The sequence below is a fragment of the Dama dama genome, chromosome 16 (assembly GCF_033118175.1).
Source record: "Dama dama isolate Ldn47 chromosome 16, ASM3311817v1, whole genome shotgun sequence".
NCBI classification, from domain to species: domain Eukaryota; kingdom Metazoa; phylum Chordata; class Mammalia; order Artiodactyla; family Cervidae; genus Dama; species Dama dama.
This window is the reverse complement of record NC_083696.1, coordinates 44,009,791-44,027,793: the sequence shown is the minus strand read 5'-3', so window position 1 is coordinate 44,027,793 and position 18,003 is coordinate 44,009,791.

The window sequence follows — 18,003 nt, the reverse complement described above, 5'->3', positions numbered from 1 at the left end:
GGTATGTCCCTGTTCCGCATCAAATGGGAAAGGAGGCTTGACTTCCTTGATGGAACTCCAGAGAGACCCCAAGAACACTGTCAGAAGTTTAGAGGGACCCTGAAGTCTCCACAGCAACATGAAACTGCACCGTGTACTTGAAAGCAACTCGAGATGAGGCCCGATTCCCCTGCACCACGTGCAGAGCAAGTCTTTGTTCCCCATCAAATAGGAAAGGAGCCTTGACTTCCTTGATGGAATTCCAGAGAGTCCCCAGGAACACTGTCACAAGTCTAGAGTGACCCTGAGGTTCCTGGAGCAACATGAAAGCACACCATGTACTTGAAATCAACTCGAGAGGAGGCCCAATTCCACTGCATTGTCTCCACAGCCATCACGCGTTCCCCATCAAACACGACAAGTGGCTTGACTTCCTTTAGGCAACTCCAGAGATTGCCTGAAAATACTGTCTCAAGTTTGGAGGAACACCAAGCTCAGCACAGCAACTCGAGAAAAGCTCCATGTACCCTAAATCATCCCGAGTTGAGAGCTGATTCCATGGCTTCAAATCAAGAGGAATGCCAGCTTTCCACAAGCCCATCAAGAGGAGTCTTCCCTCAGCTATAGGTATGTGAGACGGACCCTGAATTTTCTGCATCAAGTGGAATAGTCACCGAGATGCCGTGACTTGAAATAAGGCCGGATTTCCCTGCAGTGACTTGAATGCAGGATCGTCTTTCATCACACACGATGAAGGGATGTCTGAATCCCCTGTGGAGACCCTAGAGAAAGCCCAGTTCCCGGGGTCATCTCGACAGGAGGCTTCACATCCTTTTGAAACCTCGAGAGGCATGCGGAGTTCAATTCTTCAAAAGGAGAGGATGGCTGCCTCCTCTTGAACATTGATAGGAATCCCAAAATTCCTGTGGCAACTGGAAAGGACATTGGGCCGCCCCCCTCACCTCGAGAGGTGTCCCTATTGTCCTGCCAAGCCTCGAGGAGAATCCTGATGTGTCCTTTGCAGCAGGAGTCCTGATGTCGCTGAACCAACACGAGTTTTGAAGGGCCATCCCCGCCGTAACTCGAGAACATACCCCAAGTTCCCACCACAACTTGAGAAAACCATGAGAAGTCCCCCTCGCCACGAGATGAGGCCTGATTCCCCTGCATTGCTTGCAGAACAAGTCCATGTTCCCCATCAAACAGGAAAGGAGCCTTGACTTTCTAGATGAAACTCCTCATAGTCCCGAAGAACTCTGTCACAATTCTAGAGGGACCCTGAGGTCAATGCAGCAACACAAAAGAGCCCCGTGTACTGCAAATCAACTCGAGATGAGGCCCGATTCCCCTGCATTGGCTCCAGAGCAATCCTGCATTCCTCATCAAACAGGACATGTGGCTGGACTTCTTTTAGGCAACTCCAGAGATTCCCCGAGATCCCCGTCCCAAGTCTAGAGGAACACCAAGTTCAGCTCAGCAACTCGAGAAAAGTTTCATGTACCCCAAATCATCTCGAGATGAGAGCTGATTCCCTGGATTTGACTCAAGAGGAATGCCAAGTTTCCACAAGCACTATACGAGGAGGCTTCTCTCAGCTATGTGTACGTGAGAGGGACCCTGAGTTTGCTGCCTCAAGTGGAATGGACACCGAGATGCCCTGACTCGAAATAAGGCTGGATTTCCCTGGGATGACTTGAATGCAGGTTCGTCTTTCATCTCACAAGATGAAGGGATGTCTGAATCCCCTGTGGAGACCCTAGAGAAAGCCCTAGTTCCCCGCCTCATCTCGAAAGGAAGCCTCACATCCCTTTGAAAACCCGAGAGGAACATGGAGTTCAGTGCTTCAAAGGTAAAAGATGATTGACTCCTCGTGAAAATTGACAGGAATCCCCTTATCACTGTAGCAACTTGAAAGTGACCGGGAGTCTCCCTACTCACCTCGAGAGGCGTACCTATTGCCCAGCCAAGCCTCGAGGGGAATCCCGATAGGACCCTGGCAACTAGACAGGTGTCCTGACGTCGTTGAACAAACAGGAGTTCTGAGGGACCATCCCCTTCTTAACTCGAGAATATACCTCATGTTCTCTCCGCAATTCGAGAAAAACCATGAGACTTCCCGCTCAATGAGAGATGAGACGAGATTCCCCTGCATTGAGTGCAGAGCAAGTCCATGTTCCCCATCAAACACGAAAGGAGCCTTGCCTTCCTTGATGGAACTCAACAGAGTCCCCAAGAACACTCTCACAAGTATCGAGTATCGAGGGACCCTTAGGTCTCCGCAGCAACACAAAAGCGCTCTGTGTACTCCAAATCAACTCGAGATGAGGCCCGATTCCCCTGCATTGGCTCTAGAGCCATCCCACGTTCCCCATCAAACATGACAAGTGGCTTGACTTCCTTTAGGCAACTCCTGAGATTCCACGAGAATATTGTCACAAGTCAAGAGGAACACCAAGTTCAGCACAGCAACTCGAGAAAAGCTCCGTGTACCCCAAATCTTCTCGAGATGAGAGCTGATTCCCTGGCTTTGACTCAAGAGGAATGCCAACTCCACAGGCACCTTATGAGGAGGCTTCTCTCAGCTATAAGTATGTGAGAGGGACCCTGAGTTTGCTGCCTCAAGTGGAATGGACACCGAGATGCTCTGACTCGAAATAAGGCCAGAATTCCCTGCAGTGACTTGAATGCAGGCTCGTCTTTCATCTCAGAAGATGAAGGGATGTCTGAATCCCCTGTGAAGACCCTAGAGAATACCCTAGTTCCCCGCCTCATCTCGACTGGAGGCCTCACATCCCTTTGACAACATGAGAGGCACGCAGAGTTCAATGCTTCAAAAGGAGACAAAGCCTGACTCCTCTTGAAAACTGACAGGAGTCAGAGTATCGCTCTGGCAACTGCACAGGGAAACTTGGTCTCCTGCCTCACTTTGAGAGGCGTCCCTATTGTCCTGCCAAGGCTCGAGGAGAATCCCGATGTGTCCCTCGAAACTAGACAGGAGTCCTGATGTCGCTGAACCAACACGGTTTTTGAAGGGCTATGCCCGCCGTAACTCGAGAACATACTCCAGGTTTCTGCCACAACACGAGAAAACCATGAGAATTCCCCCTCGCCGCGAGATGAGGCTCAATTTGCCTGCATTGCATGCAGAGCACGTCTGTGTTCCTCATCAAACACGAAAGGAGCCTTGACTTCCTAGATGAAACCCCACATAGTCCCCAAGAATTCTGTCACAAGTCTAGAGGGACCCTGAGGTCAACGCAGCAACACGAAAGAGCCCCGTGTACTGCAAATCAAATCGAGATGAGGCCCGATTCCCCTGCATTGGCTCCAGAGCAATCCTGCATTCCTCATCAAACAGGACATGTGGCTGGACTTCTTTTAGGCAACTCAAGAGATTCCCCGAGAACACCGTCCCAAGTCTAGAGGAACACCAAGTTCAGCTCAGCAACTCGAGAAAAGTTTCGTGTACCCCAAATCATTTCAAGATGAGAGCTGATTCCCTGGATTTGACTCAAGAGGAATGCCACGTTTCCACAAGCACTATACGAGGAGGCTTCTCTCAGCTATGTGTACGTGAGAGGGACCCTGAGTTTGCTGCCTCAAGTGGAATGGACACCGAGATGCCCTGACTCGAAATAAGGCCGGATTTCCCTGGGATGACTTGAATGCAGGTTCGCCTTTCATCTCACAAGATGAAGGGATGTCTGAATCCCCTGTGGAGACCCTAGAGAATACCATAGTTCCCCGCCTCATCTCGACAGAAGGCCTCACACCCCTTTGACAACACGACAGGCACGCCAAGTTCAATGCTTCAAAAGGAGACGAAGCCTGACTCCTCTTGAAAACTGACAGGAGTCACAGTATCGCTCTGCCAACTGCAAAGGGAAACTTGGTGTCCCGCCTCACCTCCAGAGACGTCCCTATTGTCCTGCCAAGCCTCGAGGAGAATCCCAATGTGTCCCTTGCACCTAGACAGGAGTCCTGACGTCGCTGAACAAACTCGAGTTTTGAAGGGCCATCCCCGCCGTAACTCGACAACATAACCCAGGTTCCCACCGCAACTCCAGAAAAACAATGAGACTTTACCCTCGTCTCGAGATGAGGCCCAATTCCCCTGCAATGCATGTAGGGTATGTCCCTGTTCCGCATCAAATGGGAAAGGAGGCTTGACTTCCTTGATGGAACTCCAGAGAGACCCCAAGAACACTGTCAGAAGTTTAGAGGGACCCTGAAGTCTCCGCAGCAACATGAAACTGCACCGTGTACTTGAAAGCAACTCGAGATGAGGCCCGATTCCCCTGCACCACGTGCAGAGCAAGTCTTTGTTCCCCATCAAATAGGAAAGGAGCCTTGACTTCCTTGATGGAATTCCAGAGAGTCCCCAGGAACACTGTCACAAGTCTAGAGTGACCCTGAGGTTCCTGGAGCAACATGAAAGCACACCATGTACTTGAAATCAACTCGAGAGGAGGCCCAATTCCACTGCATTGTCTCCACAGCCATCACGCGTTCCCCATCAAACACGACAAGTGGCTTGACTTCCTTTGGGCAACTCCAGAGATTGCCTGAAAATACTGTCTCAAGTTTGGAGGAACACCAAGCTCAGCACAGCAACTCGAGAAAAGCTCCATGTACCCTAAATCATCCCGAGTTGAGAGCTGATTCCATGGCTTCAAATCAAGAGGAATGCCAACTTTCCACAAGCCCATCAAGAGGAGTCTTCCCTCAGCTATAGGTATGTGAGACGGACCCTGAATTTGCTGCATCAAGTGGAATAGTCACCGAGATGCCGTGACTTGAAATAAGGCCGGATTTCCCTGCAGTGACTTGAATGCAGGATCGTCTTTCATCACACACGATGAAGGGATGTCTGAATCCCCTGTGGAGACCCTAGAGAAAGCCCAGTTCCCCGGGTCATCTCGACAGGAGGCCTCACATCCTTTTGAAACCTCGAGAGGCATGCGGAGTTCAATTCTTCAAAAGGAGAGGATGGCTGCCTCCTCTTGAACATTGATAGGAATCCCAAAATTCCTGTGGCAACTGGAAAGGACATTGGGCCGCCCCCCTCACCTCGAGAGGTGTCCCTATTGTCCTGCCAAGCCTCGAGGAGAATCCTGATGTGTCCTTTGCAGCTAGACAGGAGTCCTGATGTCGCTGAACCAACACGAGTTTTGAAGGGCCATCCCCGCCGTAACTCGAGAACATACCCCAAGTTATCACCACAACTTGAGAAAACCATGAGAAGTCCCCCTCGCCACGAGATGAGGCCTGATTCCCCTGCATTGCTTGCAGAACAAGTCCATGTTCCCCATCAAACAGGAAAGGAGCCTTGACTTTCTAGATGAAACTCCTCATAGTCCCGAAGAACTCTGTCACAATTCTAGAGGGACCCTGAGGTCAATGCAGCAACACAAAAGAGCCCCGTGTACTGCAAATCAAATCGAGATGAGGCCCGATTCCCCTGCATTGGCTCCAGAGCAATCCTGCATTCCTCATCAAACAGGACATGTGGCTGGACTTCTTTTAGGCAACTCCAGAGATTCCCCGAGATCCCCGTCCCAAGTCTAGAGGAACACCAAGTTCAGCTCAGCAACTCGAGAAAAGTTTCATGTACCCCAAATCATCTCGAGATGAGAGCTGATTCCCTGGATTTGACTCAAGAGGAATGCCAAGTTTCCACAAGCACTATACGAGGAGGCTTCTCTCAGCTATGTGTACGTGAGAGGGACCCTGAGTTTGCTGCCTCAAGTGGAATGGACACCGAGATGCCCTGACTCGAAATAAGGCTGGATTTCCCTGGGATGACTTGAATGCAGGTTCGTCTTTCATCTCACAAGATGAAGGGATGTCTGAATCCCCTGTGGAGACCCTAGAGAAAGCCCTAGTTCCCCGCCTCATCTCGAAAGGAAGCCTCACATCCCTTTGAAAACCCGAGAGGAACATGGAGTTCAGTGCTTCAAAGGTAAAAGATGATTGACTCCTCGTGAAAATTGACAGGAATCCCCTTATCACTGTAGCAACTTGAAAGTGACCGGGAGTCTCCCTACTCACCTCCAGAGGCGTACCTATTGCCCAGCCAAGCCTCGAGGGGAATCCCGATAGGACCCTGGCAACTAGACAGGTGTCCTGACGTCGTTGAACAAACAGGAGTTCTGAGGGACCATCCCCTTCTTAACTCGAGAATATACCTCATGTTCTCTCCGCAATTCGAGAAAAACCATGAGACTTCCCGCTCAATGAGAGATGAGACCAGATTCCCCTGCATTGAGTGCAGAGCAAGTCCATGTTCCCCATCAAACATGAAAGGAGCCTTGCCTTCCTTGATGGAACTCAACAGAGTCCCCAAGAACACTCTCACAAGTATCGAGGGACCCTTAGGTCTCCGCAGCAACACAAAAGTGCTCTGTGTACTCCAAATCAACTCGAGATGAGGCCCGATTCCCCTGCATTGGCTCTAGAGCCATCCCACGTTCCCCATCAAACATGACAAGTGGCTTGACTTCCTTTAGGCAACTCCTGAGATTCCACGAGAATATTGTCACAAGTCAAGAGGAACACCAAGTTCAGCACAGCAACTCGAGAAAAGCTCCGTGTACCCCAAATCTTCTCGAGATGAGAGCTGATTCCCTGGCTTTCACTCAAGAGGAATGCCAACTCCACAGGCACCTTATGAGGAGGCTTCTCTCAGCTATAAGTATGTGAGAGGGACCCTGAGTTTGCTGCCTCAAGTGGAATGGACACCGAGATGCTCTGACTCGAAATAAGGCCAGAATTCCCTGCAGTGACTTGAATGCAGGCTCGTCTTTCATCTCAGAAGATGAAGGGATGTCTGAATCCCCTGTGAAGACCCTAGAGAATACCCTAGTTCCCCGCCTCATCTCGACTGGAGGCCTCACATCCCTTTGACAACATGAGAGGCACGCAGAGTTCAATGCTTCAAAAGGAGACAAAGCCTGACTCCTCTTGAAAACTGACAGGAGTCAGAGTATCGCTCTGGCAACTGCACAGGGAAACTTGGTCTCCTGCCTCACTTTGAGAGGCGTCCCCATTGTCCTGCCAAGGCTCGAGGAGAATCCCGATGTGTCCCTCGCAACTAGACAGGAGTCCTGACGTCGCTGAACCAACACGGTTTTTGAAGGGCTATGCCCACCGTAACTCGAGAACATACTCCAGGTTTCTGCCCCAAAACGAGAAAACCATGAGAATTCCCCCTCGCCGCGAGATGAGGCTCAATTTGCCTGCATTGCATGCAGAGCACGTCTGTGTTCCTCATCAAACACGAAAGGAGCCTTGACTTCCTAGATGAAACCCCACATAGTCCCCAAGAATTCTGTCACAAGTCTAGAGGGACCCTGAGGTCAACGCAGCAACACGAAAGAGCCCCGTGTACTGCAAATCAAATCGAGATGAGGCCCGATTCCCCTGCATTGGCTCCAGAGCAATCCTGCATTCCTCATCAAACAGGACATGTGGCTGGACTTCTTTTAGGCAACTCCAGATATTCCCTGAGAACACCGTCCCAAGTCTAGAGGAACACCAAGTTCAGCTCAGCAACTCGAGAAAAGTTTACTGTACCCCAAATCATTTCAAGATGAGAGCTGATTCCCTGGATTTGACTCAAGAGGAATGCCACGTTTCCACAAGCACTATACGAGGAGGCTTCTCTCAGCTATGTGTACGTGAGAGGGACCCTGAGTTTGCTTCCTCAAGTGGAATGGACACCGAGATGCCCTGACTCGAAATAAGGCCGGATGTCCCTGGGATGACTTGAATGCAGGTTCGTCTTTCATCTCACAAGATGAAGGGATGTCTGAATCTCCTGTGGCGACCCTAGAGAATACCATAGTTCCCCGCCTCATCTCGACAGAAGGCCTCACACCCCTTTGACAACACGACAGGCACGCCAAGTTCAATGCTTCAAAAGGAGACGAAGCCTGACTCCTCTTGAAAACTGACAGGAGTCACAGTATCGCTCTGCCAACTGCAAAGGGAAACTTGGTGTCCTGCCTCACCTCCAGAGATGTCCCTATTGTCCTGCCAAGCCTCGAGGAGAATCCCAATGTGTCCCTTGCACCTAGACAGGAGTCCTGACGTCGCTGAACAAACTCGAGTTTTGAAGGGCCATCCCCGCCGTAACTCGACAACATAACCCAGGTTCCCACCGCAACTCCAGAAAAACAATGAGACTTTACCCTCGTCTCGAGATGAGGCCCAATTCCCCTGCAATGCATGTAGGGTATGTCCCTGTTCGGCATCAAATGGGAAAGGAGGCTTGACTTCCTTGATGGAACTCCAGAGAGACCCCAAGAACACTGTCAGAAGTTTAGAGGGACCCTGAAGTCTCCGCAGCAACATGAAACTGCACCGTGTACTTGAAATCAACTCGAGATGAGGCCCGATTCCCCTGCACCACGTGCAGAGCAAGTCTTTGTTCCCCATCAAACAGGAAAGGAGCCTTGACTTCCTTGATGGAATTCCAGAGAGTCCCCAGGAACACTGTCACAAGTCTAGAGTGACCCTGAGGTTCCTGGAGCAACATGAAAGCACACCATGTACTTGAAATCAACTCGAGAGGAGGCCCAATTCCACTGCATTGTCTCCACAGCCATCACGCGTTCCCCATCAAACACGACAAGTGGCTTGACTTCCTTTGGGCAACTCCAGAGATTGCCTGAAAATACTGTCTCAAGTTTGGAGGAACACCAAGCTCAGCACAGCAACTCGAGAAAAGCTCCATGTACCCTAAATCATCCCGAGTTGAGAGCTGATTCCATGGCTTCAAATCAAGAGGAATGCCAACTTTCCACAAGCCCATCAAGAGGAGTCTTCCCTCAGCTATAGGTATGTGAGACGGACCCTGAATTTGCTGCATCAAGTGGAATAGTCACCGAGATGCCGTGACTTGAAATAAGGCCGGATTTCCCTGCAGTGACTTGAATGCAGGATCGTCTTTCATCACACACGATGAAGGGATGTCTGAATCCCCTGTGGAGACCCTAGAGAAAGCCCAGTTCCCCGGGTCATCTCGACAGGAGGCTTCACATCCTTTTGAAACCTCGAGAGGCATGCGGAGTTCAATTCTTCAAAAGGAGAGGATGGCTGCCTCCTCTTGAACATTGATAGGAATCCCAAAATTCCTGTGGCAACTGGAAAGGACATTGGGCCGCCCCCCTCACCTCGAGAGGTGTCCCTATTGTCCTGCCAAGCCTCGAGGAGAATCCTGATGTGTCCTTTGCAGCTAGACAGGAGTCCTGATGTCGCTGAACCAACACGAGTTTTGAAGGGCCATCCCCGCCGTAACTCGAGAACATACCCCAAGTTCCCACCACAACTTGAGCAAACCATGAGAAGTCCCCCTCGCCACGAGATGAGGCCTGATTCCCCTGCATTGCTTGCAGAACAAGTCCATGTTCCCCATCAAACAGGAAAGGAGCCTTGACTTTCTAGATGAAACTCCTCATAGTCCCGAAGAACTCTGTCACAATTCTAGAGGGACCCTGAGGTCAATGCAGCAACACAAAAGAGCCCCGTGTACTGCAAATCAACTCGAGATGAGGCCCGATTCCCCTGCATTGGCTCCAGAGCAATCCTGCATTCCTCATCAAACAGGACATGTGGCTGGACTTCTTTTAGGCAACTCCAGAGATTCCCCGAGATCCCCGTCCCAAGTCTAGAGGAACACCAAGTTCAGCTCAGCAACTCGAGAAAAGTTTCATGTACCCCAAATCATCTCGAGATGAGAGCTGATTCCCTGGATTTGACTCAAGAGGAATGCCAAGTTTCCACAAGCACTATACGAGGAGGCTTCTCTCAGCTATGTGTACGTGAGAGGGACCCTGAGTTTGCTGCCTCAAGTGGAATGGACACCGAGATGCCCTGACTCGAAATAAGGCTGGATTTCCCTGGGATGACTTGAATGCAGGTTCGTCTTTCATCTCACAAGATGAAGGGATGTCTGAATCCCCTGTGGAGACCCTAGAGAAAGCCCTAGTTCCCCGCCTCATCTCGAAAGGAAGCCTCACATCCCTTTGAAAACCCGAGAGGAACATGGAGTTCAGTGCTTCAAAGGTAAAAGATGATTGACTCCTCGTGAAAATTGACAGGAATCCCCTTATCACTGTAGCAACTTGAAAGTGACCGGGAGTCTCCCTACTCACCTCGACAGGCGTACCTATTGCCCAGCCAAGCCTCGAGGGGAATCCCGATAGGACCCTGGCAACTAGACAGGTGTCCTGACGTCGTTGAACAAACAGGAGTTCTGAGGGACCATCCCCTTCTTAACTCGAGAATATACCTCATGTTCTCTCCGCAATTCGAGAAAAACCATGAGACTTCCCGCTCAATGAGAGATGAGACCAGATTCCCCTGCATTGAGTGCAGAGCAAGTCCATGTTCCCCATCAAACACGAAAGGAGCCTTGCCTTCCTTGATGGAACTCAACAGAGTCCCCAAGAACACTCTCACAAGTATCGAGGGACCCTTAGGTCTCCGCAGCAACACAAAAGCGCTCTGTGTACTCCAAATCAACTCGAGATGAGGCCCGATTCCCCTGCATTGGCTCTAGAGCCATCCCACATTCCCCATCAAACATGACAAGTGGCTTGACTTCCTTTAGGCAACTACTGAGATTCCACGAGAATATTGTCACAAGTCAAGAGGAACACCAAGTTCAGCACAGCAACTCGAGAAAAGCTCCGTGTACCCCAAATCTTCTCGAGATGAGAGCTGATTCCCTGGCTTTGACTCAAGAGGAATGCCAACTCCACAGGCACCTTATGAGGAGGCTTCTCTCAGCTATAAGTATGTGAGAGGGACCCTGAGTTTGCTGCCTCAAGTGGAATGGACACCGAGATGCTCTGACTCGAAATAAGGCCAGAATTCCCTGCAGTGACTTGAATGCAGGCTCGTCTTTCATCTCAGAAGATGAAGGGATGTCTGAATCCCCTGTGAAGACCCTAGAGAATACCCTAGTCCCCCGCCTCATCTCGACTGGAGGCCTCACATCCCTTTGACAACATGAGAGGCACACAGAGTTCAATGCTTCAAAAGAAGACAAAGCCTGACTCCTCTTGAAAACTGACAGGAGTCAGAGTATCGCTCTGGCAACTGCACAGGGAAACTTGGTCTCCTGCCTCACTTTGAGAGGCGTCCCTATTGTCCTGCCAAGGCTCGAGGAGAATCCCGATGTGTCCCTCGCAACTAGACAGGAGGCCTGACGTCGCTGAACCAACACGGTTTTTGAAGGGCTATGCCCGCCGTAACTCGAGAACATACTCCAGGTTTCTGCCCCAACACGAGAAAACCATGAGAATTCCCCCTCGCCGCGAGATGAGGCTCAATTTGCCTGCATTGCATGCAGAGCACGTCTGTGTTCCTCATCAAACACGAAAGGAGCCTTGACTTCCTAGATGAAACCCCACATAGTCCCCAAGAATTCTGTCACAAGTCTAGAGGGACCCTGAGGTCAACGCAGCAACACGAAAGAGCCCCGTGTACTGCAAATCAAATCGAGATGAGGCCCGATTCCCCTGCATTGGCTCCAGAGCAATCCTGCATTCCTCATCAAACAGGACATGTGGCTGGACTTCTTTTAGGCAACTCAAGAGATTCCCCGAGAACACCGTCCCAAGTCTAGAGGAACACCAAGTTCAGCTCAGCAACTCGAGAAAAGTTTAGTGTACCCCAAATCATTTCAAGATGAGAGCTGATTCCCTGGATTTGACTCAAGAGGAATGCCACGTTTCCACAAGCACTATACGAGGAGGCTTCTCTCAGCTATGTGTACGTGAGAGGGACCCTGAGTTTGCTGCCTCAAGTGGAATGGACACCGAGATGCCCTGACTCGAAATAAGGCCGGATGTCCCTGGGATGACTTGAATGCAGGTTCGTCTTTCATCTCACAAGATGAAGGGATGTCTGAATCCCCTGTGGCGACCCTAGAGAATACCATAGTTCCCCGCCTCATCTCGACAGAAGGCCTCACACCCCTTTGACAACACGACAGGCACGCCAAGTTCAATGCTTCAAAAGGAGACGAAGCCTGACTCCTCTTGAAAACGGACAGGAGTCACAGTATCGCTCTGCCAACTGCAAAGGGAAACTTGGTGTCCCGCCTCACCTCCAGAGACGTCCCTATTGTCCTGCCAAACCTCGAGGAGAATCCCAATGTGTCCCTTGCACCTAGACAGGAGTCCTGACGTCGCTGAACAAACTCGAGTTTTGAAGGGCCATCCCCGCCGTAACTCGACAACATAACCCAGGTTCCCACCGCAACTCCAGAAAAACAATGAGACTTTACCCTCGTCTCGAGATGAGGCCCAATTCCCCTGCAATGCATGTAGGGTATGTCCCTGTTCGCCATCAAACGGGAAAGGAGGCTTGACTTCCTTGATGGAACTCCAGAGAGACCCCAAGAACACTGTCAGAAGTTTAGAGAGACCCTGAAGTCTCCGCAGCAACATGAAACTGCACCGTGTACTTGAAAGCAACTCGAGATGAGGCCCGATTCCCCTGCACCACGTGCAGAGCAAGTCTTTGTTCCCCATCAAACAGGAAAGGAGCCTTGACTTCCTTGATGGAATTCCAGAGAGTCCCCAGGAACACTGTCACAAGTCTAGAGTGACCCTGAGGTTCCTGGAGCAACATGAAAGCACACCGTGTACTTGAAATCAACTCGAGAGGAGGCCCAATTCCACTGCATTGTCTCCACAGCCATCACGCGTTCCCCATCAAACACAACAAGTGGCTTGACTTCCTTTGGGCAACTCCAGAGATTGCCTGAAAATACTGTCTCAAGTTTGGAGGAACACCAAGCTCAGCACAGCAACTCGAGAAAAGCTCCATGTACCCTAAATCATCCCGAGTTGAGAGCTGATTCCATGGCTTCAAATCAAGAGGAATGCCAACTTTCCACAAGCCCATCAAGAGGAGTCTTCCCTCAGCTATAGGTATGTGAGACGGACCCTGAATTTGCTGCATCAAGTGGAATAGTCACCGAGATGCCGTGACTTGAAATAAGGCCGGATTTCCCTGCAGTGACTTGAATGCAGGATCGTCTTTCATCACACACGATGAAGGGATGTCTGAATCCCCTGAGGAGACCCTAGAGAAAGCCCAGTTCCCCGGGTCATCTCGACAGGAGGCTTCACATCCTTTTGAAACCTCGAGAGGCATGCGGAGTTCAATTCTTCAAAAGGAGAGGATGGCTGCCTCCTCTTGAACATTGATAGGAATCCCAAAATTCCTGTGGCAACTGGAAAGGACATTGGGCCGCCCCCCTCACCTCGAGAGGTGTCCCTATTGTCCTGCCAAGCCTCGAGGAGAATCCTGATGTGTCCTTTGCAGCTAGACAGGAGTCCTGATGTCGCTGAACCAACACGAGTTTTGAAGGGCCATCCCCGCCGTAACTCGAGAACATACCCCAAGTTCCCACCACAACTTGAGCAAACCATGAGAAGTCCCCCTCGCCACGAGATGAGGCCTGATTCCCCTGCATTGCTTGCAGAACAAGTCCATGTTCCCCATCAAACAGGAAAGGAGCCTTGACTTTCTAGATGAAACTCCTCATAGTCCCGAAGAACTCTGTCACAATTCTAGAGGGACCCTGAGGTCAATGCAGCAACACAAAAGAGCCCTGTGTACTGCAAATCAACTCGAGATGAGGCCCGATTCCCCTGCATTGGCTCCAGAGCAATCCTGCATTCCTCATCAAACAGGACATGTGGCTGGACTTCTTTTAGGCAACTCCAGAGATTCCCCGAGATCCCCGTCCCAAGTCTAGAGGAACACCAAGTTCAGCTCAGCAACTCGAGAAAAGTTTCATGTACCCCAAATCATCTCGAGATGAGAGCTGATTCCCTGGATTTGACTCAAGAGGAATGCCAAGTTTCCACAAGCACTATACGAGGAGGCTTCTCTCAGCTATGTGTACGTGAGAGGGACCCTGAGTTTGCTGCCTCAAGTGGAATGGACACCGAGATGCCCTGACTCGAAATAAGGCTGGATTTCCCTGGGATGACTTGAATGCAGGTTCGTCTTTCATCTCACAAGATGAAGGGATGTCTGAATCCCCTGTGGAGACCCTAGAGAAAGCCCTAGTTCCCCGCCTCATCTCGAAAGGAAGCCTCACATCCCTTTGAAAACCCGAGAGGAACATGGAGTTCAGTGCTTCAAAGGTAAAAGATGATTGACTCCTCGTGAAAATTGACAGGAATCCCCTTATCACTGTAGCACTTGAAAGTGACCGGGAGTCTCCCTACTCACCTCGAGAGGCGTACCTATTGCCCAGCCAAGCCTCGAGGGGAATCCCGATAGGACCCTGGCAACTAGACAGGTGTCCTGACGTCGTTGAACAAACAGGAGTTCTGAGGGACCATCCCCTTCTTAACTCGAGAATATACCTCATGTTCTCTCCGCAATTCGAGAAAAACCATGAGACTTCCCGCTCAATGAGAGATGAGACCAGATTCCCCTGCATTGAGTGCAGAGCAAGTCCATGTTCCCCATCAAACACGAAAGGAGCCTTGCCTTCCTTGATGGAACTCAACAGAGTCCCCAAGAACACTCTCACAAGTATCGAGGGACCCTTAGGTCTCCGCAGCAACACAAAAGCACTCTGTGTACTCCAAATCAACTCGAGATGAGGCCCGATTCCCCTGCATTGGCTCTAGAGCCATCCCACGTTCCCCATCAAACATGACAAGTGGCTTGACTTCCTTTAGGCAACTCCTGAGATTCCACGAGAATATTGTCACAAGTCAAGAGGAACACCAAGTTCAGCACAGCAACTCGAGAAAAGCTCCATGTACCCCAAATCTTCTCGAGATGAGAGCTGATTCCCTGGCTTTGACTCAAGAGGAATGCCAACTCCACAGGCACCTTATGAGGAGGCTTCTCTCAGCTATAAGTATGTGAGAGGGACCCTGAGTTTGCTGCCTCAAGTGGAATGGACACCGAGATGCTCTGACTCGAAATAAGGCCAGAATTCCCTGCAGTGACTTGAATGCAGGCTCGTCTTTCATCTCAGAAGATGAAGGGATGTCTGAATCCCCTGTGAAGACCCTAGAGAATACCCTAGTTCCCCGCCTCATCTCGACTGGAGGCCTCACATCCCTTTGACAACATGAGAGGCACACAGAGTTCAATGCTTCAAAAGGAGACAAAGCCTGACTCCTCTTGAAAACTGACAGGAGTCAGAGTATCGCTCTGGCAACTCCACAGGGAAACTTGGTCTCCTGCCTCACTTTGAGAGGCGTCCCTATTGTCCTGCCAAGGCTCGAGGAGAATCCCGATGTGTCCCTTGCAACTAGACAGGAGTCCTGACGTCGCTGAACCAACACGGTTTTTGAAGGGCTATGCCCGCCGTAACTCGAGAACATACTCCAGGTTTCTGCCCCAACACGAGAAAACCATGAGAATTCCCCCTCGCCGCGAGATGAGGCTCAATTTGCCTGCATTGCATGCAGAGCACGTCTGTGTTCCTCATCAAACACGAAAGGAGCCTTGACTTCCTAGATGAAACCCCACATAGTCCCCAAGAATTCTGTCACAAGTCTAGAGGGACCCTGAGGTCAACGCAGCAACACGAAAGAGCCCCGTGTACTGCAAATCAAATCGAGATGAGGCCCGATTCCCCTGCATTGGCTCCAGAGCAATCCTGCATTCCTCATCAAACAGGACATGTGGCTGGACTTCTTTTAGGCAACTCAAGAGATTCCCCGAGAACACCGTCCCAAGTCTAGAGGAACACCAAGTTCAGCTCAGCAACTCGAGAAAAGTTTAGTGTACCCCAAATCATTTCAAGATGAGAGCTGATTCCCTGGATTTGACTCAAGAGGAATGCCACGTTTCCACAAGCACTATACGAGGAGGCTTCTCTCAGCTATGTGTACGTGAGAGGGACCCTGAGTTTGCTGCCTCAAGTGGAATGGACACCGAGATGCCCTGACTCGAAATAAGGCCGGATGTCCCTGGGATGACTTGAATGCAGGTTCGTCTTTCATCTCACAAGATGAAGGGATGTCTGAATCCCCTGTGGCGACCCTAGAGAATACCATAGTTCCCCGCCTCATCTCGACAGAAGGCCTCACACCCCTTTGACAACACGACAGGCACGCCAAGTTCAATGCTTCAAAAGGAGACGAAGCCTGACTCCTCTTGAAAACTGACAGGAGTCACAGTATCGCTCTGCCAACTGCAAAGGGAAACTTGGTGTCCCGCCTCACCTCCAGAGACGTCCCTATTCTCCTGCCAAGCCTCGAGGAGAATCCCAATGTGTCCCTTGCACCTAGACAGGAGTCCTGACGTCGCTGAACAAACTCGAGTTTTGAAGGGCCATCCCCGCCGTAACTCGACAACATAACCCAGGTTCCCACCGCAACTCCAGAAAAACAATGAGACTTTACCCTCGTCTCGAGATGAGGCCCAATTCCCCTGCAATGCATGTAGGGTATGTCCCTGTTCGGCATCAAATGGGAAAGGAGGCTTGACTTCCTTGATGGAACTCCAGAGAGACCCCAAGAACACTGTCAGAAGTTTAGAGGGACCCTGAAGTCTCCGCAGCAACATGAAACTGCACCGTGTACTTGAAATCAACTCGAGATGAGGCCCGATTCCCCTGCACCACGTGCAGAGCAAGTCTTTGTTCCCCATCAAACAGGAAAGGAGCCTTGACTTCCTTGATGGAATTCCAGAGAGTCCCCAGGAACACTGTCACAAGTCTAGAGTGACCCTGAGGTTCCTGGAGCAACATGAAAGCACACCATGTACTTGAAATCAACTCGAGAGGAGGCCCAATTCCACTGCATTGTCTCCACAGCCATCACGCGTTCCCCATCAAACACGACAAGTGGCTTGACTTCCTTTGGGCAACTCCAGAGATTGCCTGAAAATACTGTCTCAAGTTTGGAGGAACACCAAGCTCAGCACAGCAACTCGAGAAAAGCTCCATGTACCCTAAATCATCCCGAGTTGAGAGCTGATTCCATGGCTTCAAATCAAGAGGAATGCCAACTTTCCACAAGCCCATCAAGAGGAGTCTTCCCTCAGCTATAGGTATGTGAGACGGACCCTGAATTTGCTGCATCAAGTGGAATAGTCACCGAGATGCCGTGACTTGAAATAAGGCCGGATTTCCCTGCAGTGACTTGAATGCAGGATCGTCTTTCATCACACACGATGAAGGGATGTCTGAATCCCCTGTGGAGACCCTAGAGAAAGCCCAGTTCCCCGGGTCATCTCGACAGGAGGCTTCACATCCTTTTGAAACCTCGAGAGGCATGCGGAGTTCAATTCTTCAAAAGGAGAGGATGGCTGCCTCCTCTTGAACATTGATAGGAATCCCAAAATTCCTGTGGCAACTGGAAAGGACATTGGGCCGCCCCCCTCACCTCGAGAGGTGTCCCTGTTGTCCTGCCAAGCCTCGAGGAGAATCCTGATGTGTCCTTTGCAGCTAGACAGGAGTCCTGATGTCGCTGAACCAACACGAGTTTTGAAGGGCCATCCCCGCCGTAACTCGAGAACATACCCCAAGTTCCCACCACAACTTGAGCAAACCATGAGAATTCCCCCTCGCCACGAGATGAGGCTCAATTTGCCTGCATTGCATGCAGAGCACGTCTGTGTTCCTCATCAAACACGAAAGGAGCCTTGACTTCCTAGATGAAACCCCACATAGTCCCCAAGAATTCTGTCACAAGTCTAGAGGGACCCTGAGGTCAACGCAGCAACACGAAAGAGCCCCGTGTACTGCAAATCAACTCGAGATGAGGCCCGATTCCCCTGCATTGGCTCCAGAGCAATCCTGCATTCCTCATCAAACAGGACATGTGGCTGGACTTCTTTTAGGCAACTCAAGAGATTCCCCGAGAACACCGTCCCAAGTCTAGAGGAACACCAAGTTCAGCTCAGCAACTCGAGAAAAGTTTAGTGTACCCCAAATCATTTCAAGATGAGAGCTGATTCCCTGGATTTGACTCAAGAGGAATGCCACGTTTCCACAAGCACTATACGAGGAGGCTTCTCTCA